A 27,751-nucleotide genomic window follows, 5' to 3' on the forward strand; every position below is an offset into this window, starting at 1 on the left:
AGGGAGAGGGAAAAAGAAACTCCAGCAAACTCCCCACTTGGAGCCCAACTTGGGGCTCGATCTCAAGACCCAGAGATCATGACCTGAGCCAGAACCAAGAGTTGGATGCTCAACTGACTGGGCCACCCAGCGGCCCCACTGACAAGGCAGCATTTCCTTAAAGACAAGGCAGCATTTCCTTATTAACCACAGTGCAGAAAAGTAACATTGGTACAGTACTACTGTCTACTTTCAAAGCTTTTCAGATTTTACCAGTTTTCCTACTAACATCTTTTATAGCAAATGAAATTCTTTTTTCTGGTCCAGACTCTAATTCCGAGTCACGCATTGCATTTACTTTTCATGTTCTTTTATTATGCTTTAGTCTAGAATAGTTCTTTGGTCTTCGTCTTTCATGACCTTTATGTTTTGTTTTTTTAAGACAGGACTTTTATTTTGTCAAATGGATCTCAATTTAGGTTTGTCTGGTGTTTTCTCATAATTAGATTAAGTTACAAATTATTCTTTAAAGATTTTATTTATTCATTTGAGAGCGAGAGAGCCAGAACATGAGCAGGGCAGAGGGAGAGGGAGAAGTAGGCTTCGCACTGAGCAGGGAACCCGATGCAGGGCTTGATCCCAGGACCCGGAAATCGTGACCAAAGGCAGATGATTAAGTGACTGAGCCACCCAGGTGCCCCAAGTTACACATTTTTTGGTAGGAGTACCATAGAACTGTGTTGTGTCCTCAGTATGTTCTATAGGGAGGCACATGTTTCTCTTTGTCCCATTAATGGGGATATTACTTTGATTACTTGGTTAAAGTGGAGTTTCTCTGCTATTAAAGTTGCTATGTTTCGGGCTCCTGGGTGGTTCGGTTGGTTAAGCGGCTGCCTTCAGCTCAGGTCATGATCCCAGGGTCCTGGGATCAAGCCCAGCATTGGGCTTCCTGCTCAGTGGGAAGCCTGCTTCTCCCTTTTCTTCTGCCTCTCCCCCCATTCTCTCTCCCTGTCTCTCTCTCAGATAAATAAAATCTTTTAAAAGAATGACTGTGTTTCCTTTTTCTGCTTGTCTGGCAAAGGAAATAGATATTTAAACTGGTAATTTCAATACAGTATGGTAGGTGAGACAGAGAGCCAGGGCGCCGTGGGAGCCAGTGGAGTTCCCTGACCTGATGACACCTCAGTGGTGACTTAGGGAATGATTGTGAGCTGGCCAACCAAAGAAAACTGGGGAGGATATTCTAGAAGGATCCAATACCGTGAACATAGTCATGGAGCCATAAAAAGGCATGATATGTTTAGGATACCACAGTGGCTGGCAACTTGAGTTCGAAGATTGAGTTCTCTGACTATGGAATCCTAAGAGAGAAATCTGAGTGTATGAGGTCTCATGGGAAGCCAGAAGCAGAGGTCATGCTCGCTCTCAGGATTTGGGGGGTCTCTTTTGTCTCTGAATTCTATAGTCTTCTCTTTCCTGATTAACAGAGCCAAACATAGCAGAAAAGTGGGGCATTAGAGGGAAAATCACAGTATTTGATAGTCATACAAGTTAAATCATCAGGGGGTACAATTTATTTTATTGCACTGGAAATTGATTTCCTTCTCATAGAAGATAATTATCTTTGCAGAAAATTATGTCACTTTTTTCTCTCGTTTTTGGAGTGTAAAAATTACTGAAAATAAAAAGGAAAAATGTGCAAATAAAAAGTCAACCCAAACCTGGCTTTGCAATATATACCCAAGAAGCCTGCTTTTCTTTGGCTTCAGTAAGAAGTTAAAACTGTGGAATGTTGAGTGAGCATAGCCTCTCTATGCTCTTTGGCACTTAGCCAATTTAAAATTTTGACTTTTAGTGGCAGCATGTTGCTAACTTACCCAGGTGTGGGATAGCAGATCCATTCGGACTGGCCAGGACTTTCCCAGGCTCCTGTCAAGAAACTGCAGTAATTCTCTAAGAGTCTTCAAATTAAATTCATGTCAAGACATTTCCTTTGCTCTGTCAGCGAGGCCATCTTTGCAAGGTGAACATTAGTGATACCATGAGCAAGAAAAGGGTTATGAACTTCTGTCTAAATTTTATTGATGTCTAGGAAAAAATATATTTTCGAAAGAATTCCTTGAGATTTCCAAGACCCTATAAATTTCTTCCTAAGAGTAACTGCCAGGTGCGAGGCTCACAGAATCTTGTTCTTCAGCATTGGAACTTTTTTCTTTTTAAAGATTTTATTTATTTATTTGACAGAGACACAGTGAGAGGGGAACAAAAGCAGAGAGAGAGAAGAGGCAGGCTTCCTGCTGGGCAGGGAGCCCGATGTGGGGCTCGATCCCAGGACCCTGGGATCACGACCTGAGCCGAAGGCAGACGCTTAACAATGGGCCACCTGGGCGCCCCATCATTGGACCTTTTCATAGCTATATGCTTTTTGCATCTTCTTGCTTGGGTAGAGACATGGAGAGCTTGGACAAACTCATTATAAATACTTTTCCTTTTTTTATGCACAATATTGACAGTCTTGTAGGTCCTGGACCCTGGGATCCCTACGTCATGGAGGTTGTTACTATGTATTGGAGAAGACAGTGCAGATGGCAGCCCCAAAGCAGTTAGTATCATCTATACTAGTAACTAAAGAGCCTTCTGAACAGGAATGCTTTGCAACATCCACGTGACAAACCATATTCTTTGAAGTGAGTTAAAATTTACATAACCTAAAAATAACGATTAACCACTTTTAAATGTCTTATGACATTTAAAAGGTACTAATGGTGGGGTGCCTGGGTGGCTCAGTCGGTTAAGTGTCTGCCTCTCTCTCTCTCTCTCATCAGTTAATTAGTTAATTAAAAACGTACTAACAGCACTTAATAACAAGGCTGTCGCCTCTCTCTAGTTCCAACACATTTTTGTCAGCCCATAGGGAAACTCTATAACCCTTAGCCGTCACTCCTCCTTCCCCTCTCTCTGCAGCCTGTGGCAGCCACTAGTCTACGTTCTGTGTCTGGATTTTCCCATTCTAGATGTTTCATATCAGTGGAATCATAGAACATGTGACTTTTGTGTTTGGCTCCCTTCACTTAGGATAATAGTTTGTGTGGCTCACCTGTTGTCACACATCTCTGTACGTCGTTCCTTATTACGGCTGAATAATACTCCACTACTAAGAGTGTTCTTTTTTTTTTTTTTTTTAATTTTTTTAATGATTTTATTTATTTATTTGAGAGAGAGAGAGAGAGAGCATGAGAGGAGAGAGATCAGCGGGAGAAGCAGACTCCCCGCCGAGCAGGGAGTCTGATGTGGGACTCGATCCTAGGACTCCAGGATCATGACCTGAACCGAAGGCAGTTGCCCAACCAACTGAGCCACCCAGGCGCCCCACACTACCAAGAGTGTTCTTTTTTTTTTTTTTTTTAAAGATTTTATTTATTTATTTGACAGACAGAGATTACAAGTAGGCAGAGAGGCAGGCAGAGAGAGAGGAAGGGAAGCAGGCTCCCCGCTGAGCAGAGAGCCCGATGCGGGACTCGATCCCAGGACCCTGAGATCATGACCTGAGCCGAAGGCAGTGGCTTAACCCACTGAGCCACCCAGGTGCCCCACCAAGAGTGTTCTTAAACTATGTTTCAAAATGGGCTCCTCCCCGCTGAACTATTTCAGAGAGAGATTTCTAGGATTGGAGCAGTTTCGAGAGTCAGCTCTGTTTTGTTAACAAATGTTTCTATAGTAAAGAAAAATTTTGTATTCTGCCCTCCAACCTTGTCCAAACCTTTTAACAACGCATTGACTCATTTCTCTGGTTCTGAGAACTTGGCCGTGACAGCCGACAAGACTTGAATCAGCCTTGTGGGCAAAATCCCTGTTGTCCGTTCATGCCGTCGTGGAAAAGTGTGAGTTGGGGTGACAGGAGGAGGCTTTTCCACCTGTTACAGGTGGAAATCAAAGATGTGCAGTCTTTGCACAGAACGGTGTTTCTGTCCATTGCTCAGCATGGAACTGCTTCACCTTTCTAAATACCAGCAGCCTTTGCTGCTCCCGGAAAAGGACTAGATGTCAGCATCAGTGTTCACATACCGGTAAAACCAGAGCTTATTGCCCTGGGAGAGTTTCACTCCACTGGGGTGCTGGGCAGAGAGAGATGGCTTATCAGTCCCTTCTACAGGATAAATAAGATGTTAGTGAAATATTCGTAATTCCGATGTTGATGACTTTTAATATTTGACAAAGAAACTCTTCCCACTTTTTTCTTCTGGGCCTAGGAATCACTGTTTCTAGGCCACGCGGCTTCATCCCTGCCTTCCTGGTACAGGTTGACCTCTTTTATTTGGCGCGGTAATAGGCAACCCTCAAGACAGACATTTATGTTGGGATGAGTAATATTTTCTTAAAGTTCATTTCAGCCTTTCATGCCGTGCCTTCTCATGATAAAGAGTGTGGGTTGCCACGAAGACCAAAGCTCATGTGAACTTTGACATACATTCTGACATAAACAAATCTTAAGTATATTTGACCTTAAAAATAAAGCTTTTTCTTTCACAGATGGCAGTTTTCAAAACGACACAGAAGAAGCCAAGAAAAACAATATTTTGTGTTTCTGGTTTGTAGGGTAATGAGACTTTTCTGGAGGTGTTAGTATTTGTCTCCAACATAAGAGTCTCTAGAGTTTTGAGGAATATTCAGTTAAATTATGCTTCTGGCATTCAGGTAGAATGAATAACAGACTTTTCTTTTTCTTCTTAAGATAAGATGAACAGGGGGCACCTGGGTAGCTCAGTGGGTTGAGTCTCTGCCTTCAGCTCAGGTCATTATCTCAGGAGCCTGGGATCGAGCCCCGCATCGGGCTCTCTGCTCAGCTGGGAGCCTGCTTCCTCTTCTCTCTCTGCCTGCCTCTCTGCCTACTTGTGATCTCTCTCTCTGTCAAATAAATGAATAAAATCTTAAAAAAAAAAAAAAAAAAAGATGAACAGTATTTGAATGCCATCGTCAAATCACTCCAGCTCTGAACTTAGTTGAAGTAAGAAATCTGACAAGAATGGAGTCCCACTGTCCAGGAAAGGAGCTAAACAATTCTGGTGCAGCTCCTTTTCTCCTGGGACCATCTTCAGATTGAGGCGATTCGTTTTAAAATGAATGGAGTTTCCAGACTCTCCATGTTCTAAGAGGAGTTTAGAAAGGTTGAAAGTCACATCGGAGTCAAACTGGTTGAGTGTATAATTTCCTCTTCCAGACGCCAGACCAAAGGCAGTAGTGATCTAGTACTTACATTTGCTGTCATTTATTGAGACTAGAATTCTCCTTGGGATATATTATAATTTCTTTAATATTAAAGTTTCTTTTCAAGGGATTTATACTTAATAAGTTTGTGTAATAACATATGCATTCCATTTGAAATTACCTTGCCAACTTTTCTAAGACTTTTTAGCTTCCCCATAGTTTTTAATAAACCAAGAGATCAAATGAATACTCCCCCAGTTGCCCAGATATTGGGTGGTTATGGCTGGTTTCAGCCCATCTGCAATCTGTAAACATTGAAAGAGACCCCCTCTCTGGAAGATACTTTGAGCCCAGTCGTATTCTCCAGCTTTGGAAGGTTACCTGTAGAACCAGAGAAGCCTTCAATCTATTTTAGCATGTTTCTTTCCTTGATCTTACCCTTTACATAGTGTGTGTGATCTCATTCAGGGAGAGCAACATTGGGGTCAGATAAGAACTAAAGAGAGTAACTACTGACAGCGAACACTCCCCAAATTTAGCAAAACTGGAAAGTTTCAAGTTAGCTAGAAGATTGTGGAAGCTATTTTTAAGTACACATACCATAAAATATAATAATTATGTGGAAGCTCTCCTGAAGACTCTTATCCCATTTACATCTATGTAAATCCCAGCAATATGTTTAAACTACTCACAAAAATTTCACGAGACATTAGACATAGCCACCAGTCCAAGCTATTTTTCTTGCTGTCAAAATTTGCCAAGATAATAAACTATTTAGTAAGCCAAGGTAGAATTATAGTATTATAATACTGATAACTCCGTAAAGACCTATTTTAATTAAACCAGCAAACTTAATTAATCTAGTTTTAATATTGAGTAGTTTTCCAGACCAAGTAAACCTAGAAAGCATTTAGGTGTGTTATACCTCTGAGAACTTTAGGAATACTTAATATATAAGTGCTTAATTTTAAGCCAATTAATTTTAGAGCGCTTCACAAATTAATTTTGGCAATAGTATCCAGAGGTAGAGAAATCTGACACATCTGTAGCATAATATACAGACAAACATAAACCTACAAAGGCATACAAATCTTACAGTTTTCATTTTCAGATTTTAGCCATGCAACAGGTCTAATGATGCAGCACTTACTCATTTATAAAAGTGCAGTTGGATCCAAATTATGTTTCTGGCACATGAAATATATTAAGGTCTTCTGCTCAGATGGCTAAAGATATTAATATTTCTGGAGAAGACATTTAAGATTTTTCAGTATAGCCTGTTTTCCAGATAGCTTTCCCTTTCCACTGCCTCCCTCCTTTTCCAACCCTTCTGATGAGAAGCATCTCCAATGGCTCTTACATCCTAGAGAAGATGGAGGTAGAAAATCTGCATTACAAAGGTACATAGAAAGTATCCAACTTTTCTTCAAAGAGTTTTGGGGTATTCCTGCCAATAATCAGAGGTCTAGGGTGATTACTATTTAAATTTTTCCTTTTCTTTAAGTATAAGACAATTCTGTTTCCAATGTCCTGATCTTCTATGGCACCTAGAATGAATAGGGGAGGTTTGAGTTTCTTCTAGAGCCACGTTTCTGGTTTTCTAGAGATTCCTAAGACAGCACAGTTGTTTCTTATGCTCCAGAGAACTGGATTGCAGCCTGAATGTCAAGGGACTGACCTGCTCATCCAATTAAATTATCTTCAGTTTGCTTCTTTGTTTCATGGAGAAGATTTCCATTCCAGCTAAGGTGGGAATGAAAAGATTTCTGTGTTCTAGAACTTCAGGGTTTAACACATTATGTCTTTTAAAAGCCTATGTAAAATATTTTATTTATTTTTTTGTAAAAGATTTTATTTATTTATTTGACAGAGAGATACAACGAGACAGGGAATACAAGCAGGGGGAGTAGGAGAGGGAAGCAGCGAGCCTGATGCGGGGCTTGATCCCAGGACCCCAGGATCATGACCTGAGCCGAAGGCAGATGCTTAACAACCAAGCCACCCAGGTGCCCCATATAAAGTGTTTTTAAAAGGACTCTGGAGGTGTCTGGATGGCTCATTTGGTTGGGCGGCTGCATTTGGCTCTGGTCCTGATCCCGGGGTCCTGGAGTCAAGTCCCACATCGGAATCTTTGCTCGGCGGGGAGTCTGTTTCTCCCTCTGTCTCTGCTGCTCCCCTGCTTGTGCTCTTTCCCTCTCTTTCTCTCTCTCTCTCTCAAATAAATAAATAAAATCTTAAAAAGAAAAAAAGAAAAGGACTTTGGATGCTCTCCTCTCTGAAAGCATAATTCAAGATTGGCTTTTATCAGGACCTAACCATTAGTTTCCAGCTGATCATTTGTAGGCGGGCCAAGGAGAAATTTGGCTATTTCCTTGTGAAGGGAGAGTTGTGAATGGCCACTAATCTTCCTAATCCCTTTGTAAATTTGGTAGGATCTTCTGAAAGTGGAGGTCAGGAGCTTTATAATTGAAAAAAATCTGTTGCTGTCCAAGGGACATGAATTCTTTGCATTGGGGGGTCCAAGGGGCATCTGCAGAGAACATTGTATGCAAAGGCCTGGAGCCAGCAGAGCCCGATGCCCGAGTCCCGGAAAGAGGAGTTGTCAGAGACAGCAGAGCTGTTCTGCAGGCTGTCACAGGTGCTTCTGCTAAGTATCCTACCTGGCTCTTGGTATTTCCATGAGTGACCTGCAAACCCGGGGCTTGGAGATCAGGCCATAGTGCTCTCTATGAATCCTGTAAAGAGAGGGAAGTCAGACAGGCAGCTGGATGTTTAGGTGATTTTCTAAGGAAGTTGGAGGAGTTTCGGGGTCTAAGGGAATTTGTTGGGGTGTTAGAGCTGGATTTTGAGAAAGAGGAGGGGTTTAGACCAGGGGCCCAGAGATTCAAAAGAACTTCCAGAGGGTCGGGACAGGGAGTTGGGGATATAGGGGTAGATAAGAAGATGGAGAAAGGGAATTTATGTTAGATGTGGACTCAAATTATTGTCCTAAATCTAATTTCTGTTCTTCTTTTTTTTTAAAGATTTTATTTATTTGACAGACAGAGATCAAGTAGGCAGAGAGGCAGGCAGAGAGAGAGGAGGAAGCAGGCTCCACGCTGAGCAGAGAGCCCAATGCATGCGGGGCTTGATCCCAGGACCCTGGAGTCATGACCTGAGCCAAAGGCAGAGGCTTTAACCCACTGAGCTACCCAGGCGCCCCTAATTTCTGTTCTTCTTCCCCCTTTTTTTTTTTTAAAAAGGGAGTCCCAAAGGCTAGTTGTTACACTCCTTCGTGTCCTTTTTTTTAATGTGATCTTTTCGTAGGTACCAGCATGACCATTGTTTAGGATGATATTTATCTAAAAACATACAGAAGGGTATACAGTTCAAAGGATCCATCATCTGCTTGCCACTGGCAAGTAGAATCTTATTTTAAATCTCAGTAACAACTCACACCCATAAGCCTTTTGACAGCTTAACCATGGACTTCCTTCAGAGCTGTCCCCTCAGGAACCATGGACTTCCTTCAGAGCTGTCCCCTCAGGAGAGTCCAAGAGCTGCAGCCCTTACAAGTCCAGAAGCTCACTCCCGGGGTTCGCTTCAGAAAGCAGACTTCATTGTCACAGGCCGTAAGATTGGTGTAGTGTAAACAGTGTCTCTGGTTTCCCTCAAGAATCTGAGACGCCTTTAGTCACAGACCTACTCACCTGTGACGCAGGGCAGATGCTTCTAGAATGGAACTTCTCCAGCAGAGGTTGAGGGACCAGCACCCCCCATGACAGACTCCTCCGTGAGCTGGTACAGTTGGATAAAGGGAATGCTGATGCCAGGCTCAAGTCGGGACTATAACCTGTCCTCCGACCCTCTGACTATCACTGGCTCCCATGACCCCCTCTTGCTGTTGGACCACAGTCTTGTCAGCTGCCTGCAAAATGCATCCTCTGACTCGTGGGGCCGGGGAGATTATTCTTGCTGGTCACAAAGCCAAGCTCCCAAGACACAGAAGACAAAAAGAAGACCTCTTCTGGTTTTTCTTGCATGCACATTAACAGCGGGGGCCAACCTTGGGTCTCAGAGCCAGATGAATACCGAAGAGGGATGTGCCATTGGGTTAGGGGACGTGTAGTGTCTCACCGGGTGCCTCCCTGCACAGAAGTTGTCTCGAGGTTGGTGGGTGACCCAGTGTTAGTCTAACCCATGCTGTGTCCGCTTTTAACACGAGAGTCTGAGTTAGGTGGCACGTGCTCTTAAGAGCTTTGTAGGGTTCCACCCGTCCCCACCAGTTTTGCAGCTTTTGGCTTCCAAGATGTCCCCTGGGAATGACCTTTACCTTGTGTGCACATTAACACATAGCAGAGCTGGTCTAAACGGATGCTGGTTTGGTGGGGACATTGAACTCGCCAGTCTGTGCGGCTGGTAGAACCACAGGTTATTAGGGCACATGCCTGCATTCTGCCCTGTGATCTTCCTTCTTACGACAGATGACCCGTCCGATGACCCGTCCGACAGTGTAGAACAGTTGACCATCTCTGGGAGGAAAAGGATCAATAGAAACCAAGAGTACTCACAACAGATCTTTACCGGAGTTGCTGTACTCAAGGAACTAGTTCCGTAAATGTTTTCTCGTGCTACTCTAAATTTAGAAAACCAAGAAAGGACTCTCAGCACTGTGTTCCATGGGGTGACTGACGTGGTGAGAACCCTTACCTCCCGCTGTCTGCATGCCGGATCTCTCCGCCGCCGTGGCCCTGAAGCCAGCAGGGTCCTGCCAGAGAAGGCACCTCTGTGGTTGCCAGGACTGTAGGGCGGGCAAATTTTTCCTTCTGCCTTTCTAGGTTCTTTGGTGGATCTAGTAGTTTGGTGGACAAAAGACAGATTAACAGGAGGAAAACAGAAGTTTGATAACACATATACCTCCTGTATATATGGGAGAAACCCAGGAAAGCTGAGTAACTCCCTGAGGTGGCCAGAGCCCTCATCTTACTCCCCTCTCAGCTAATGACAAAGGAAAATGTTGGGGCAGGGGCTTGAGTTATTGGGGGGGGGGTCACAGGAACAGCCTGGTGAGCAAGGGTAATGTTATGCATATCTAAGTCATTGCCTTGTCTGTTGATAAGTTGCTAGAGATTTAACCACTGTGTTGTAACCTGAAACCAATGCAATGTGTGTCAACTCTACTTAAAAAGTTTCTAGAGACTTCGAGTCATCCCCCTCTTTCTGGTACAGGGAAGGAGATACACTTTCAAATGGATATTTCCCTTACAGATGTGAACATTGCTTACCAAAGAGTATTAACTTCCACTTAGTTTTTAGAGTTTCACTTGTGTCTGACATCTCTTGAAAATAACCAGCTTCAAATAGTCCCCATGCCAAAGAGACACAGTTTGGAGTGGCAGATTCTACTGTCCTTTACTGTCCTTTCTCCTGTTGCCTCACATGGCCTTCCTCTTTGTGGAGGCACTTCTGGGATGTCTTCCTCTTCTTCTAAGGGCTCAGTACTATTGCATTAGAACTCCTACCCTATGACCTCATTCAACTTTAGTTTCCTCCTTAAAGACCCTGTGTCCACATATAGCCACACAGGGGGTCAGAGCTCCAACACACGAATTTTGGGAAGACAAAACTCAGTTCATAACAACATAACAAGAGTCATGACAGTACCATTCACTGGGCGCTTTGTGGGCTGGGGGTTGTGCCAGACAGTTTACATCTGTTATCTCATGCAAATAGTAAAATAAGTCTACAGTTATAGTATACAGGAAATTCTAGTTAACTAACTAGAATTTAAATAAAAATTTGAAAAAAATTTTTTACCACAACTAAAAAAATTCTACAGGACAGCAGTATTCTCCCCCATTTAACAGATACGGAAATCAGGCTAGAAAGTGAGGCAACATACTACAGATGACACAAATGTCAGGATCTGAACCTATTTTATATATTTTTTATTTTTTATTAACATATAATGTATTATTTGTTTTGGGGGTACAGGTCTGTGAATCATAAGTCTTACACAATTCACAGCACTCACAATAGCACATACCCTCCCCAGTGTCCATCATTCCGCCACCCTCTCCCCCCGCCCCCAGCAACTCTCAGTTTGTTTCCTGAGATTAAGAGTCTCTTATGGTTTGTCTCCCTCCCGATCCCATCTTGTTTCATTTTTCTCTCCCTTCCCCCCCATGACCCCCCACCCTCGTTTTCATATTCCTCATATTGGAGAGATCATATGATAATTGTCTTTCTCTGATTGACTTATTTTCGGTCAGTATAATACCCTCTAGTTCCTTCCACGTTGTTGCAAATGGCAAGATTTCATTTTGATTTTTGTTTTTTGGTTTTAATTATTAATATATATTATATTAATATATATTACTATAATTAATTATAGTATTATTGCACTGTGTGTATGTATGTATTCCATTGTATATATATACACACAAACACACACCACATCTTCTTTATCCATTCATCTGTTGATGGACATCTAGGTTCTTTCCTTAGTTCGGCTATTGTGGACATTGCTGCTATAAACCTTCGGGTGCACATGCCTCTTCAGATCACTACATTTGTATCTTCAGGGTAGGTACCCAGTAGTGCGATTGCTGGGTCGTAGGGTAGCTCTGTTTTCAACTTTTTGAGGAGCCTCTGTACTGTTTTCCAGAGTGGCTGCACCAGCTTGCATTCCCACCAAGACTGTAGGAGGGTTCCCCTTTCTCTGCATCCTCACCAACACCTGTCGTTTCCTGACTTGTTAATTTTAGCCATTCTGACTGGTGTGAGTTGGTATCTCATTGTGGTTTTGATTTGTATTTCCCTGGTGCCGAGTGATGTGGAGCACTTTTTCATGTGTCTGTTGGCCATTTGGGTATCTTCTTTGTAGAAATGTCTGTTCATGTCTTCTGCCCATCTCTTGATTGGATTATTTGTTCTTTGGTGTTGAGTTTGATAAGTTCTTTATAGATTTTGGATACTAGCCTTTTATCTGGTATGTCATTTGCAAATATCTTCTCCCATTTTGTCGGTTGTCTTTTGGTTTTGTTGACTGTTTCCTTTGCTGTGCAAAAGCTTTTGATCTTGATGAAGTCCTAGTAGTTCATTTTTGCTCTTGCTTCCCTTGCCTTTGGGCCTTTGCCCTTGCCTTCTTCTAGGAAGAAGTTGCCGCGGCTGAGGTTGAACAGGTTGCTGCCTGTGTTCTCAAGGATTTTGATGGAATCCTGTCTCACATTGAGGTCTTTCATCCATTTTGAGTCTGTTTTTTGTGTGTGGTATAAGGAAACGGTCCAGTTTGATTCTTTGCATGTGGCTGTCCAATTTTCCCAATACCATTTGTTGAAGAGACTGTCTTTTTTCCACTGGACATTCTTTCTCCTGCTTTGTTGAAGATTAGTTGACCAGAGAGTTGAAGGTCCATTTCCAGGCTCTCTGTTCTGTTCCATTGATCTATGTGCCTGTTTTTGTACCAGTACCTTGCTGTCTTGATGATTACAGCTTTGTAATAGAGCTTAAAGTCCGGAATTGTGATGTTGCCATCTTTGGTTTTCTTTTTCAACATTCCTCTGGCTATTCATGGTCTTTCCTGGTTCCATATAAATTTTAGGATTATTTGTTCCATTTCTTCAAAAAAAGTTGATGGTATTTTGATAGGGATTGCATTAAACGTGTAGATTGCTGTAGGTAGCATAGACATTTTCATGATATTTGTTCTTCCAAACCATGAACATAGAATGTTTTTCCATTTCTTTGTGTCTTCCTCAATTTCTTTCATGAGTACTTTATAGTTTTCTGAGTACAGATTCTTTGCCTCTTTGGTTAGGTTTATTCCTAGGTATCTTATGGTTTTGGGTGCAATTGTAAATGGGATCGACTCCTTAGTTTTTCTTTCTTCTGTCTGCTTTTGGTGTATAGAAATGCAACTGATTTCTGTGCATTGATTTTATATCCTGACACTTTACAGAATTCCTGCAGGAGTTCTAGCAGTTTTGGGGTGGAGTCTTTTGGGTTTTCCACATAAAGTATCATATCATCTGCAGAGAGTGAGAGTTTGACTTCTTTGCCGATTTGGATGCCTTTTATTTCTTTTTGTTGTCTGATTACTGAGACTAGGACTTCTAGTACTATGTTGAATAGCAGTGGTGATAGTGGATAGCCCTGCCATCGAACCCATTTTAGAGAGTACTAACCCTATACTCAAAATTTCTTAGGTTTATCAGTGATTATTGTATATGAAGAAAGATCATGTCACGCAGAAGATTTTTCCACCCAGAGCAAGAATGAAAGAAGCATTCTTTAACAGCGTGATGCTTGGCTGAGTCCAGGGAAAGAAAGGCTTCTCACTGGACGTGAGCTAAAATCCCCACTATAGACAGAATGTTTATGTCTCCCTCCCCCCAGATTCGTATGTTGAAACCTAGCTCCCAGATGGTGGTATTTGAGGGGGAGCCTTTGGGATTAGTGCCTTTATAAAAGGGACCCTAGAGAGATCCTTTGTCCCTTCTCCCATGTGGGTACACAGCCAGAAAGATGGTCTGTGAACCGGGGAGTAGGCTCTTAGCAGACATGGATTCTGCCGGGCCTTTAATCTTAGACTTCCCGGCCTTCGTAACTGTGGGAGATAAAAATTTGTCCTTCATGAGCCACCCAGCCATGGTTTTCTGTTACAGCAGCCCCGAGGGTCTAAGAAGGCCCCCCTGGAAAGGCTGTTCCTATAGTGGAGAAGGGCACCTGCCGTCCACAGTTCTCAAGTGTGGCCCCAGATCAGCAGCTTCAGCATTTCCTGGGAACTTGTTAGAAATATAAGCCCCAACCCAGTCGTGAATCAGAGACTCTCAAGGTGGGGCTCAGCAGTCTCTTTGAACCAGCCCCCTGGGCGAGCTTTGATGCTTTTGGTTGGAGAACCACCACTCGTGCTGTCTCAGCGGAGAGCACTGCTGAAGAGCGTCCAATGCCTCCTTCTGCTGAGTCCGTATTTACCCGACAACCAGGGACCGCAGTTTGCGTACCTGCCTACATTTAGGGGATGTGCTGCTTCCCTTTACGAGGATCTTTCTGATTGGAAATTCATACGCTGGGTTTTACATAGGAATTTCTTGTGGGCTGGCAGAGCAGATCCATCCAGCTGAGAATGACCCATTCTGTGCTATAGAGAAAATCCAGTTTCTGAGACTGAAAGTGAGGCCCAACTCTGCTCAGGGGTGGGGAGGTTGGGGGGTTCCCTAAGGTAGATGCCTCAGAGCGAGGTGGCCCAGCAGCAGCCCTCCTGCCCCACCCCTCCCTGGGCTCTCTCTTTCCTGTCCCTGCAATCCAGAGGAAGGAATTACAGGTCAGCAAAGAAGAGCTGCTAGTCAGCACCCCTCATCTTTGCATCATGGGCACAAGCGAACTGTTGCCTTCCTAGCCTTATTTCATGGACTGCGGAGTGTTATTTAGTGGTATTTGTAAAAGTGGTAGGTGTTTTTCAATTTGATTTGACAGCTATCAGGAATAAGTCCGTAGGGAAATGATCCAAACTTCTAGGACCAAAAGCTTTTGGCAATTTCTTTTGGCATTCCCAGCCTTCTAGACACAGTCACAGAGTGGTTACTGTTTATAAAGTTAAGAGAGCTTTCTGTTTATTGCTACGAGTATTAGTATTTGGGTGAAGGACGACTTCTAGGAAATTTTTATGGAGTCATTGCAACCAGGCTCAGTTATCGATTCCATCCAGATACCAAGTCATGCTGTTGTGGATAATTAGAGAAAATGAGAACAAAGTTGAGAAAAGGACAGGGAGATTGAGCAGACAGCACAATGCGTGAGTCGTCAGCTCAGCCTTGGGAAGGAGGGTTGGAGAAGCCGAGGGGAAGCATACCCAAGGCCTTCTTACATTTACAACTGGGCTTTATAATCCTTGGGGAGAAGGGAGTTCAACCCTGGTGAAGAGGTGCCGACAGGGCCACGTGGGGCTCCTTTTCTACCTTCTGGAGTTGTCATGGCAGAGTCTATGTATTGTGGGGTCTGGGAACAACATGGGTACATGGGGGATTTTCCCTCTACTTCAGATGAGCTAATAAGCATGTAAAAAAAACAAGTTACCTAGATTTCTTCCTGTGTTTAGAAGTTCATCCCTGTGTTTAAAAGCTTCTAGTGAGTCAAAGATGTTGAATGGCAAAATATTATGGATTTCCCCCTTTGAAAATAAAGGGGCTTCCTTTTTGTATTTGTAAAAGTAGATATGTGTGTTTATGTTTTTATAGATCTTTGTGAATAGAAGATTTATAATACAAATTATTTCATGACTTCAGGGGAATCAGATTGGAGGGGGGATTATTAGCTTGTTTTATATACCTCTTTATTGTAGGACTGGTACAAGCCTTTAACTATTGTTGACTCCATAAAATACATCTTAAATTTTATAAGAACTTTGAAGCCTTACTCACAAACTCAGTTCCCAGTTCTCTCTCTCTCATAAATCTCTCAATTTCCTCAAATATTAATTCTGCCATGAGAAATTAGAAACATAGACCCTAAGTCTAGGGAAAGATTCTGATAGATAGCATGGATATGGCAAAATTTCCAGGCAAGCGAACACCCATGAGAATTGAATGGAAGGCCAATTTATCAGGCTAAGGATGTTATCAGTGGAAATTCCAAATGAGAAGAATGAGGCGTGAAAAGTAAGTTCCATGTTTGTATGTGCTTCAGAGAGAGATTTAGATCTTTATGTTTTGATGACTTCTGGACCCACCCATTGCAGCCTCCAACATCTCAGATAATATGCCCAAGAATTCTAGTGGCAGAATTTTGACTTAAGGAATGCTGTGATTTGTAATAACAGCTATATGTTTGGTCTTTGTCCCATTCCTCAGTCCCTTGGACTTCCCTAAGTGAGAGGAGTGAGGAACGTAAAAGGAGCATCTTCCATCATTTCTACCAAGCCCCTTTCAACCAGACCCGAGCTTATGTGCATGAGGCAGCTTTTGGAAAGCCTCTAAAGACGGGGCCTACTTGTCAGGGAAACCAAGAAGGCGGAGAAGGGACTGGAACTTTCACCTCCATCCTGCCTACCCCAACCCCTGGGGAGGCAATAGAGGCTGGAGGTTGAACTAATCCCCTGTGGCCGTGATTTAATCAGTCATGCCTCCCTAATGGAGCCTCTGAAAGTGACTCTACCTGAAGAGGTTTGGAGAGGTTCCCGACTGCTGACCACATACATGGAGGTGCCGGGAGGGTGGCACCCCTGGGATGGGGGGAAGCTCTGCACGCCTGCCACCATACTGTATTCTGTCCATCCCTTCTTTGTGGCTGTTCCTGGGGTCTTTCCTTTTGTAATAAATGAGTAATCCAGTAGCTAAATGATCTTCCTCAGTTCTGTGAGTGCCTCTAACAAAGTGTCAAATCTGAGGAAGGGGTTGTGGGGACTTGGGGTTTATAACACGTCTCTCAGAAGCACTGGTGACTGCCCGGACTTGGACTTGGCATCTGACGTGGGGGTGTCTTGTGTGACCGAGCCTTTAACCTGTGAGGCAGGTAGACAGTGTCAGAACCAAATTCAACTGTAGACACCCAGGTGGTAGATACCAGGGGGAGAATTGCTTGGTGTGGGCAACATGCCCAGAGTTAGTGGCCAGAGTATTCGGAGTATGAAAAAGAAGTTTTGTTTCCTTTCACTTAATTTCAAGAGCGGGGCTAAAATAAAAAAAAACACCCCATATTGATTGCATCCTTTGTAGGACTCCTGTATATTTATATCTGTATCATTCGTGAATGTCTTTTCTCTCTGGCCACTTGGTGGTGTTTGAGGTCAGGAGCCATTTTTTCCTATTTATATTATATTCTCATATTGCTCACATATGCTTGATAAATGGTTTCTGAATGAATGAACCAAACTGTTTCTATGATTCAGTATGACAGTCTCTAAGGAGAGAGTGACCATGGAATCCTGCACTACCTGATCTGGAAACCTCCTTAATATCACGACCGACCTCCTTTCTTTGATCTTAGAGCCAGGTGTGGTATTTGGAAAATTTAGTCTATTTGCTCCTATATGTGGAACCATAGAACTGGAACCGGAACAAATAGAAGTTGCCATCAAGATGTTTTACAATAGGCAGTGAAAAAATTAATCCTACCTACTAGTTCCCCCTACCCCCTTCACCGAATCACTCCTTGAGAGATGTTTGGGATGGACACAGAAAATAATATTTGGTGAGTAGTTACTGGGCTTGGCATCTTGCTAGTTAGTTTGCAAATCTTTGTCAGCTTAATCCCTCACTCATTTAATGCATGTTTTATCTTGAATTTAGAAATGAAGAGATTTGTTCCTTTTTTTTTTACTTATTTATTTAGAGAGCGCACAAGTAGGGGGAGTGGCAGGCAGAGGGAGAAGCAGGCTCCCCACTGAGCAAGGAGCTCGATGAGGGACTCAGTTCCAGGACGCTGGGATCAACACCTGAGCCGAAGGCAGTCGCTTAACCCACTGAGCCACCAGGTGTCCTGAAGAGATTTGTTCTGAGAGGTTAGGTCACTTGGTCAAAAGATGACATCAGTTAGGATATCAAAATTCAAGTCATTTGGCCTTAAAGACTTGCACTTTTTTTTTTCTCCCGTTCTCCTGTGCTGCTTCTAATATGGTGACCACATCTCTTCCCTCAGCTGACCACATGGCTTTACAGATTTCTTCTATCTTCAGTATTGTATGTTCCATATAATGCATGATGTGTGACGTGCCAGAATTCCATTTAGTAGCACAGGTTAAACTTCTAAAATATGTCAGAATTTTAAACAACAAAATTGCTAAGCAGCCCCTCTAAGAGATTTCGGAGGCCAATGGCAGACTGCCCCAAGATGGGCCACTTTGGCATGAAGATAATTTTGAGGTAAAAGTAGTCAAAATGCAGCAGATTCAGGAAATGCTCTTTACTTCCCCCACAACTGCTTGAAAAGAAATTTAGTTGGAGGACCTGCTCCAGGAAGAGAGCTGTCACCATAGATAACTGCATTATACTGTGAACTAGGTCTGGTAGACAGGGAGGAACCAGAAAGGCCTGTTTGATCAAAGCCCTCTATGTCCCATTGTTTCTGAGTGGCCCAGCAAACATTTGTCTACCAAACATTTACTCGTTTTTATTCTTCCTGAAGGTTGCACTCCTTCCCTTTGAGGTCCCAGATCTGTTACTCGCTTCTCCGTGGTCAGCATGACAGACAAACCTCATTTTGCCTGTCTTTGCAATTTCATGTCTGTGTGGATTGCCCATACATATAATTTTAAATTTGATTTTCTCTTGTTAATCTGTCTTATGTCCATCTGATCTTTAGTACAGCTGGAAGGACCTTGAAGGGCAAAAGAAATTTCTTCCTCCCTGACAAGATGATTCCCAGTACTTTGGACTAGCGGTTGTTGGGATGTGTGGGAGAAGAAGACTTTCCCCTCTATCCTCTTAGATTCCAGTGCTTAGAGCCTTGCAAATCAAACTGACAAAAGGCAGAAAAAAACAAGAGAAAAAATAGATTATATTACCCACTTCTACATGGGAGTTCCAAAGAAATGGGCCTTAAGGAGACATTTAGAATTAGGGGCTATATACTATTTTAACAAAGGACAGTATAGTGTGGAGGCAAAGGAAAGGGGGTTGGGAACTCCTGGGGTTAGGGGTAAGTTTTGGGGAGGTAACTAGGAAATGTATGATAAGTATGGTTTTTAGAAAGGTTTATTGTGCAGATAAGAGCCTTCTCAGGGGATCAGAGTACTCCTGGAGTAGTTCTCTTCCTTGTATGCGACAAAGACACCTGCTTTTAGACAGGAGGGGGAGGGCAGAGAACTGCCTTGAGCTCAAAACAATCCTTGCACCAAAGGGGCGTATTTCGGGGAGGCGGACTGTGATCTGTGGTTTTTAGCTTCCATCTTGGCCAGCAGTTCACTACACGCTAGTGTCATCCGTAGTTTTGTTTGCCTTGCCTTGATAGATTTTAGTTTCAAATTTCTGACCAATACAAGCTGATATTTTGGCTTATTAGATTCTGAGTTTCTTTAGTGAATTCATAATTATGAGAGTATTTTATCATTAAAAAAATCCTTATAAAACCACGAGTATTGTTGAATGGCTCCTGGCATTGGCACGTTCCCCAGGCCTCTGGTGTTCCAGCTCAGGACTAAAGAACTTACAGGGGAAGGCCAAGCTCCCTGTCTTTTTTCCCCAGAGTTCTATAGACAATGTTACTTTAACTTGAGATGAGCGAAGAACAATTCAAATAGAAGAGGAAATAGAGGGGTGGGGACCATAGCAAAACAGTACGCTTCCCTACCTATGTGGTTATTTACATAATTGTGTTTTTATAACATTCCCTGTACTTTTCTGTAAGCTGATGCTGCCCTAATTATACATTTTCAAGAGAACACTTCATTGTACCCCAAATTATATAGTGCTTTAAAAAGGTACCTTCTTACTGGTTTACCAAATACCTTATAAGTGTGTAATTACGTAAAACAATTCAGGGTACAGAACAGAAACAGCCCGTACCTTTCACAGATGTCGGTATTGTTACATAATTGAGTACAAGGCTTTCAAAGATGTATAATATTTTTTCTTATGTAAGAAAGAAAGAAATGACTCATTGTAGTCATAATGTGTCACAGAGACTCCTGCCGAAGTAGAATGCACGTGTTCCATTTCGTAAGTTCTCTATAGTACGTTGTCAATGGGCTTGCCTTTGTGGATGGGAAAGTGCCACTTATTCCAGCAAATTACCTTTGTGGTGGATGGACCTGCTTGTTAGATGGCTTCTGGGCACCTGCGTGAAGCAGAGGCGGGGCTCCTGTTTCATGGCCCACCTGTGCACAGCGTCCTTACTCAGGTGGGCACCAGGGAAGTTCCCCCCACCCCCTTCACAGAATCACTCCTTGAGAAACCCACTGGGGACCTGTCGCCTGCCCCGCACCCTGGACGTGGGCTGGCTTCCTCCTGGACCTTAGCTCTTGTTCTTTTCCATCACTTCTGAATCCATCTTGGGACCCCAGGGATTCCAATCACAGGGAAGGTGACCTCGGCAGAACACGACTGAGGAAATAGGATTTATTAAGTCCTGGATTTAATGTTTATTTTATTTTTTCTTTTTATTTTTTTCTGGGTTTAATGTTTAATTTTCAAAGTCATTTTCAGCACTATTGTGAGAAAAAAGTTGCTTATCTGAGGGCGTTAGAATTGGAAGGACATGTGTTTCTGATGAAAAAACAAAATTGAAAAAAAATAGGTTTTGTGTTATTGACAGCTGTCCCCGTATTTTTTTCTTCAGAGGGAATTTTCTTTTGGGAAGAAGCTGGAGCTACGCACAAACTTACTCATTCCCTCAAAGGTTTTGATATTGGCCTTAAGATAGTCCTTTTCTCTAAGGAAACGTCTCTTTTAGCAAGAACTTCGAAAGATGAGTCGCGGAACTGGTCTTCATCTATTTTTGTTTTCCCTTCCACCTCTGTTTTTGTGATTCTTGCCTCAAAAACTGACCTTAATGAGATCTTTGCACCACTGGGCTCCTTGTGGCGCATTGATCTGCCCAGCAAAAGACTCCAGTTCAAGGACCAACTTGGCCACGAACGGCTAAACCGGGGAGTGGAGATTGATTCCTGTCGGTGAGCAGGCTGGTGTCGAAAGTGGAGCATTGTCGACCGCAGCCTGTTGCCGTTATCAATTACGTGTCATTAAACAGCTAACCTCACGGAATGATTTACTTTGTGTTTAACGGCCTTTTTCAATTAAAGGGAGCAAATGCCAGGGAACTGGGTCGCAATATCAGAAACCATATATTTTCTCCTGTTAACACCAGCATCACAAGCTTGTGAGGGCCGGCCGCGTCGGTGTTCTGCTGCGGGCTGTACCGCTCTAGTTTAAATGGTCCCAACAAATGATTAATGGTTGGGAGCAGGCCTCACACTGCCCCCAGAGCTTTCCTTCCACGCACTTCCATTTATGTCCCCTCACGGCGCGCGTGGGAGGGGTTACTTTAGGGCAGATCACACTCTTTCTCTTGCTGGCATTTGTTTCATTTCAGGGACCCTTGTTGTTTCTTTATATACATGGACAGGTTCGCTGTGTATTTAAGTATCATATAAAGTATCCTCTAAATAATATATATAGTTACATGGTTATTTAGCATCATGACCTGACTCAAGCTGTGGACTCGGCAGTTGCAGGGCAGGTGGTGTTGATAGGTCAAGACTACTTGGTCTGGGAAGGTGGATTCGCCCCCACCCCCCAAAGAAGCTCTCGACTTTTTTCTCCAACTTTCAATGGTGATAACTGGAACCAGACATTCTAGTTTCTTGGGACGTTGTTTTATTGTCTTGCAAGTTATTACGGTATTTGGATTTCACAAGGCTAAGCTCCACACGGTACTTCTCAAAAGTGCCTTTGCGATGGATGGATAGATTAACTGTTACTCTGAAGTTGAGAATTTGAACCATTAACTGACCCACTGTGTTTGCCGTCTGTGTAAAAGTTTGTTATAACAGTGCTAATTACCAAGCAGCTGGATTTGTGAAAACGTGCACAGCAGTAATTTGCACCTTACTGTTGCTTTGCCATGAAGAAAATCGTGAGCACATAACACGGGGTGCACGCACTTGATTGATGAACTTCCAGAGAGCCCGTGTATCTGGGGATCTGTAACAGTTTGACTTTTTGACTATAGCATTTGGTTTCTATATTTGCGCTTCGGGGACACTCATTTTTTACCCAAATAAGAGCTGTTGAGTGCCAAATAGGACATTTTAAAAAAAGAAGGGTAGCATTCTATAATAAGACTCATGCTCTTAAGTTGCTATGTGCTTTTGTTTATGTTTTGCTAGTTTTAGGGGGAAGAACAAGAAAAAAAGATTTCCTTTCTAATCCCTTACTATCGGTATAAAATCATGAACTGGAGTAGTCCGATTTCAGTGTTTTGGTGATGGTGTTAAAGTCCTTGTTTCATTGGCAGATCAAAATGGTTCTGCTGGGTTCACATCCTGAATAAATCCTTCTACATAATCGGAGCCCATAACAGACTTAAACCAGCAGAGTTTTGTGTTTTGTTTTGTTTGGGTGGATAAGAACAACTCCAAGTCTTGGGAAAGAATTTATTTTTGCCCTTTGGATGGGACAGAAACATCTGCTTCAGGTGGTTTACAAGTGTTCCTTATTAACCCATGAGCCAAAAACCCAGATAGGGAGATCTGACTTTGAAAACGACGCAGCCTGTGTTTGTGTAAGTATGTATTCAGATTAATTCCAAATACCGCTTATATGCATTTCTGACAGCCAGGAACTTTTAAAAGAAACGGGTGTTTTTAAAAAGGAATGTGAAAAATTACATTTTCTCTCCTAGCACAAGAGTTTTTCTGTACTTTTCAGAAATCCTGCTCATGGGCAGAAAGGAGAGGTTTCAAAGGAACCTCATCTCCATATGGTTTTACTCGATAATCCTTTATCCGGCATCTTCAGCCCTCATTCCTTTGCTTTCTTGCCTGTGGCTACATTTCTATCTCTGCATCAATTAGCACAGTGATTTATACAACAAGCAAGCAGTTTAGAGGTAATGGTACACAATTAACATCTCATTCCACCAGAAAGGGTATGCTAAATACCCCAGTCATTGCTTTCTCTGCCTGGAATTGAAATAAGTGTTTGTCCTAATTCATATGCTATCTGATGTGAAGTGGGCCTGCTTTGTACTACACTACACCATTAATCTAATTATAGATAGCTGCAAATGAAGTGCTGTCGGAGCTGGGAGACGGAAGAAAATAGCCTTTTGTCATTTAGCCTGACTCTGTGAAGCGGGATCACACTTTACGGGGCAATACTGCAAAATGGAAATCTCCATAATATTGCTGCCTGTTGCATCTTTTCTAATTGCCACTGCATTGTAAACACTACCGGGCGCTGATCTAAATAGAGCTGTAGATCTGCTGTCTTGTGGGCTGCCGGAGAGTCCTCCGAGTGCTGTTGGATTAAATGATGCGTCCTGATTGACAGCTACCTTGAGACTGCGCGGATGGAGTTGTCACCACGCTCTGCTAACAGGCCGCTGCGGCGGCTGCAGCTGCGTAGACGCTGTTCTGTTCGCTCACCTTCTCCGCCCTGGGCGTCCCTCCCAGAGAAGGGCTGCGAGCTGCGGGCTCTGATTCTCCATGTTTCCTGGAGAGTTCGGTCGGGTTGGCGATGCTGAAGTCGAGGGGAACGCGTTTTGCAGGGCGGTGAACCCCTGCTGTGTTGCCCCCCCCCCCGTTAATGGTGGTGCCCACAGAGAACTTAGGAAAGGAAAAAAAAAAGTTGAATTAAGATTCTGATTCCACCTCGGTGTTTAATTTAAAGACGTGTCACGTTTTGTAGCGAGTCGTTTCTGTCACTTTAAGGAATTGACAGTTGCTCTCCAGCTCAGAGTTAGGAGAGGAGACTTCCAGGGGCACATCTGAGGGTCGGTGCTCGCGGCCACACTGGAAATGAAGACACAGTTGAAGGTGGGAGACCCTTGGGGTTAGGAGGTGGAAAACTTTGAAGAAGTGGAGAGCCTTGTGTCGGAAGAGATGCGTGGCCACCGACTTGGCGAGGGTCCACAGAGAGGATGTTAGGGGACTCGGTGTAAAATAATTACTAGGCAAGTTCATCATTTACCCCTGACCCAGATGGCCCACAGTTGCCCAGCAAAACCATGACCAGTTCAGCCAGTGTCCACCAATTCCTTGTTTTGGAAGAACGGCGCAGAAATGGAAAGCAGAGGTGCGCTGTGTGACGAGGAAGTCACAACTGGAAAAATACGTAAAGCACACTTAGTCCTCATCCTGCCAGGAGCCCACAGACCTCAGAATCGTGCAAGTGTGAGCACGTGGGATATGTCAAGATGCTGGAAAATCGGGAGGCCTCAGAGGCTGGAGGGTTTAAGCTCCCTGGGGAGGTGCAGCGGCCTGTGGCAGGGTGTTCTGTGTGACCTCCTGAGTGGGGCATGTCCACAGCGTGGGCTGCTCTACTGTCCATCGCACACAACGCGTGTGTGTGCATGTGCGTGTGGGTGTGTGCGTGCGTGCCTGGCACCGGTGGCCGGACCTGTTTGCAGGGTGGTTTCCTTAACTGATCTGATCAAAAAGTATATATCTCTCCTAACCCGTGACTCCTCCCCCACCCCGTCTCCCCCAGCTCTGACAGCTCCCTGCTCCCCAACTTTCCCCCCTTTTTTCATGTTCCATGGTAAGAGCTGCATGTTCATTTTTAGAACAGTTGCATTGTGTCCCTTTTAATCATCCATCTCTCGTAGTTTTTGTCCTGATCCTTTTATGTCTGGTATGATTCCCTTCTCTTTTTTCCTCTGGAACTTGTTGGGAGACATTTTCATGTTGGACATGGTTTTACTTTGCAGACACCATACAGTTGATTTGCTTAGAGACCCGGGCTTGGGTCATTAGATAGCACCTGGGTCCTTTCCGTTATTGTCCTGCGCAGAGTCTGGAGAGCACCTGTTCTCAGCACTAGCTTACGCAGTGAGCTGCCTTTTTTTTTTTTTTTTTTAAGATTTTATTTATTATTATTTGACAGAGAGAGACACAGTGAGAGACAGAATACAACCAGGGGGAGTGGAGAGGGAGAAGCAGGCTCCCTGCTGAGCAGAGAGCCCAATGTGGGGCTCCATCCCTGGACCCTGAGATCATGACCTGAGCCAAAGGCAGACGCTTAATAACTGAGGCCCCCAGACACCCTGTGAGCTGTTTTTCGAGAACTTGATCATTTGACTGTGGTTGGGGAGCATCTCCCTACAGCCACAGTGAGACTCCGTCTACTCATGAACCCAGAGCGGGTCCACCTCAGGCCCCGCATGGAGCAGCTTCTAATCCCGCATGACCTGTAGCGTGAGCCCCTTCTGGCCCCGAAGGATTGTACTTCCATGTCCAGTCAACTAATCTTTCTGATCTTGGACTCCCACCCCTGAAACCTCCAGTTTGTGGTTTCCGTGCTTGCAAACAGTAACAACAAGTTAAAATCCAGCCTCTCCAGGGAAGTTCTGCAGAACCCATTAGGGCTGTTAAATGCCTAGAGTAAAACCCCTAGGGTTTACTTGGTGCATCCCAGGGCATTTTCCCGAATTTTTTCAGCGAGTTGACTGCCGTGCCCGTGCACTCTAAGAATTCAGAGAAACCAATAAGTAGCAGTATTGATCATTAGCTCTGAAGGCCCTAGTGTATACTGTTAAATGACTTCTTTCCTGGCGGCATCTGAAAGCTCTTCTGGTTCGCACCAGGCCAGTGGTTCTGCGGGACCCAGATGCCGCGCCCGCCCTGCTCCCACCCTGGTTCCCACCCCGGCCGGCGCCCCCGTGTGCTGCTGAGCCGGCCTGGCCCGAGCCAAGCCGTTGTTTTAATAGGCGTGTTTGTGTGGGCACGCCGAAGGGGTCAGGACAACATCAAAGGTAATCTTAAAAAGAGAACCTTCTTGCTGCCTCCTCTTTTTATATTCAGAAAGGTCGTTTCTTCGCCAACTCTTTGCACCGAGGCCTCTCCTGAGGCATTTACCCCGTTGTTATTTTTCACTTGTGATTACAATAAGTCGCTTATCCCCCAGACAGATTTAAGAACAATAAACAAATACAAAAGGAAAAGGAACATCTCATCAGTAACAAAGACTGCATCTAAAGGCGTTGAATTTTGTGGCTGTTTTACATCTCTTTCCAAGCAAAGCAGGAGTCCCACGGAGAAAGGAATTCAAAAGATATGAAAATTATAAAAATAGTAAAAGGATCCAGTTTTAGGCAGGATCTTGTCATTTCTGGGGAGAAATGGAGCTGGGTACAATCTTAGCTCTTTATTTATATTAAGGCTTGTTTGTGATATAGCTAAAATTAGTTTTTAAGCCTATCCACTGTGGTGAAATGTGAGAAATCATATTATCCTCAGTGGAGAAAGATACTTTCCCTGAATTTGGACTTCTCATTTTGAAGTCAAATGGTACAAGGAACAAGGGGGGAAAAATCAACCTGGGTACTGCATGGAACCTGGACAGCTGGGCCCAGTGCTGGCCAGTCGCATGGAGGGAGCGGCGGAGGGTGCTGACAGCCAGAGAATTGACTTTCCCATTCACTCGCCTCCTCCTAGTGATGTTGGATTTTATTTTCCAAGGCAGACAGAGCCCAGATACGAAAACCATGCAATTTGGTACAATTATATTCTCCCTTCTTTCGCTGTCCACCACCTCCCCCATAGTTTAATGAAGGACTTTGAGGTACAATTCATTGTTGATAAATAGTCCCTCCTACCCAGAATTCGTCTTAGACTGACAGCAGAATGCCCTCTCCTTGCTTTTCCCTTGCCACTTATGACTCAGATGAATTTTAATAGGAGCAGAAAGCTTTTATTTGCACAGTAACTTCACTTAAGGATCATATCCTTCAGAAACGCAGACACTTGCATGTCTTGATTGCAAAACACACACTCAGGAGTAAAGAAACATGCAAAGGATGCTATTAGTCAACCTGTCACCGTGGCAAATCTGCCTCTCCTGGGGCCCTCCCCCACCCCTTTGCAATAGGCCCTGCAAAGAGCAGGCTCGGAGAGGGCCCCCATCCCTGTCCAGAATGAGGGGGGTGAGTTCTGTTTTGCTTTTGCATCCCTGTGGTCAGGATGCCCACAGGAAGCTTTGAGTTACAGCAGCTTTTTCTCCCCAACAAAATGGAGGCGCCTGGAAGTTGTGTATGTCTTACCCCTGGGGGATGCGATCAGCTAGGAATCCAAACCTCTTCAGGTGGCGGTTTCAACTTCCCTGAGTAACACCTCCTCAAACAGCTGTGGTTTGTTTCTTCTTGGGCAGACCAAACCGTGGCTCTCATACTTGTCCGCAGAGATGGGGAGGGGTTTTTCTCGCAGGGGCAGACGTTCTCCTTTATTAGAAATGTTCTGTTGGACTGAACTTCCCTTTAATGCGCCCATAATTGTTTGAGAGCCCCCTACAAAAGGTTTCGTGGAAATGCTTGTGCACAATTGACAATCTTGGTATTATTGTCTCTCGGCGTTCAAGATACTCATTCGGTGTCATCCTAATCTACCCTAACCGTCCCGGTACCTTGGAAAGGCTGCCTCACGTTGTGCCTAAAAGAAAGCTAGCTTTTCCTGTAGTGCATCTAACATATTGTATCCCTAGGAAAAAACTGAATTTTAAATATTGTTTTGCCCCAAACGAACACTGAAACCCTTTGTCTTAACTACTTGGTGGCGCAGCCGTTCTGGAGGGGGAGTGGGAAGCGCGAGACAGCGGTCTGCTGCCATCTGCTGGCAGCTGCTCGCAGAGTCACCCCTCTCCTGGCTGACCCAGACAGCTCCTAGGATTGGGGGGGCCGGAGGCGGGGGTGGGCAGAGACGCTTACAAGTGGTAAAGGGAATACAAGGAAAATTCTCACTGTTTTCTTTACAGACTTTTGAGATATTTCTCATAATGAGACAAGGTGTTGGTCGCTAGTTAGTGGAGTTGTTCTTATTTAAAGAAACTTCTTAAATCCTACTACCCACAACATGTGCCAGAAACAAATGTATTCTTGTTTTTAAGTACAATAATGCAAAACCATTTGACTTCAGAGATGTTATCATTTAAATTTCAAA

General features: G+C 43.8%; 1 protein-coding gene across 7 annotated transcripts in view; it reads left to right on the plus strand.

Annotated features, from left to right (window-relative positions):
- LOC111146952 (propionyl-CoA carboxylase alpha subunit) overlaps window positions 1-27,751 on the plus strand; it is a 397,121-nt gene that overhangs the window by 354,841 nt on the left and 14,529 nt on the right. The window lies entirely within an intron of this gene.

Source organism: Enhydra lutris, unplaced genomic scaffold (genome assembly GCF_002288905.1).
Source record: "Enhydra lutris kenyoni isolate GAN:26980312 unplaced genomic scaffold, ASM228890v2 scaffoldscaffold15, whole genome shotgun sequence".
NCBI lineage: Eukaryota > Metazoa > Chordata > Mammalia > Carnivora > Mustelidae > Enhydra > Enhydra lutris.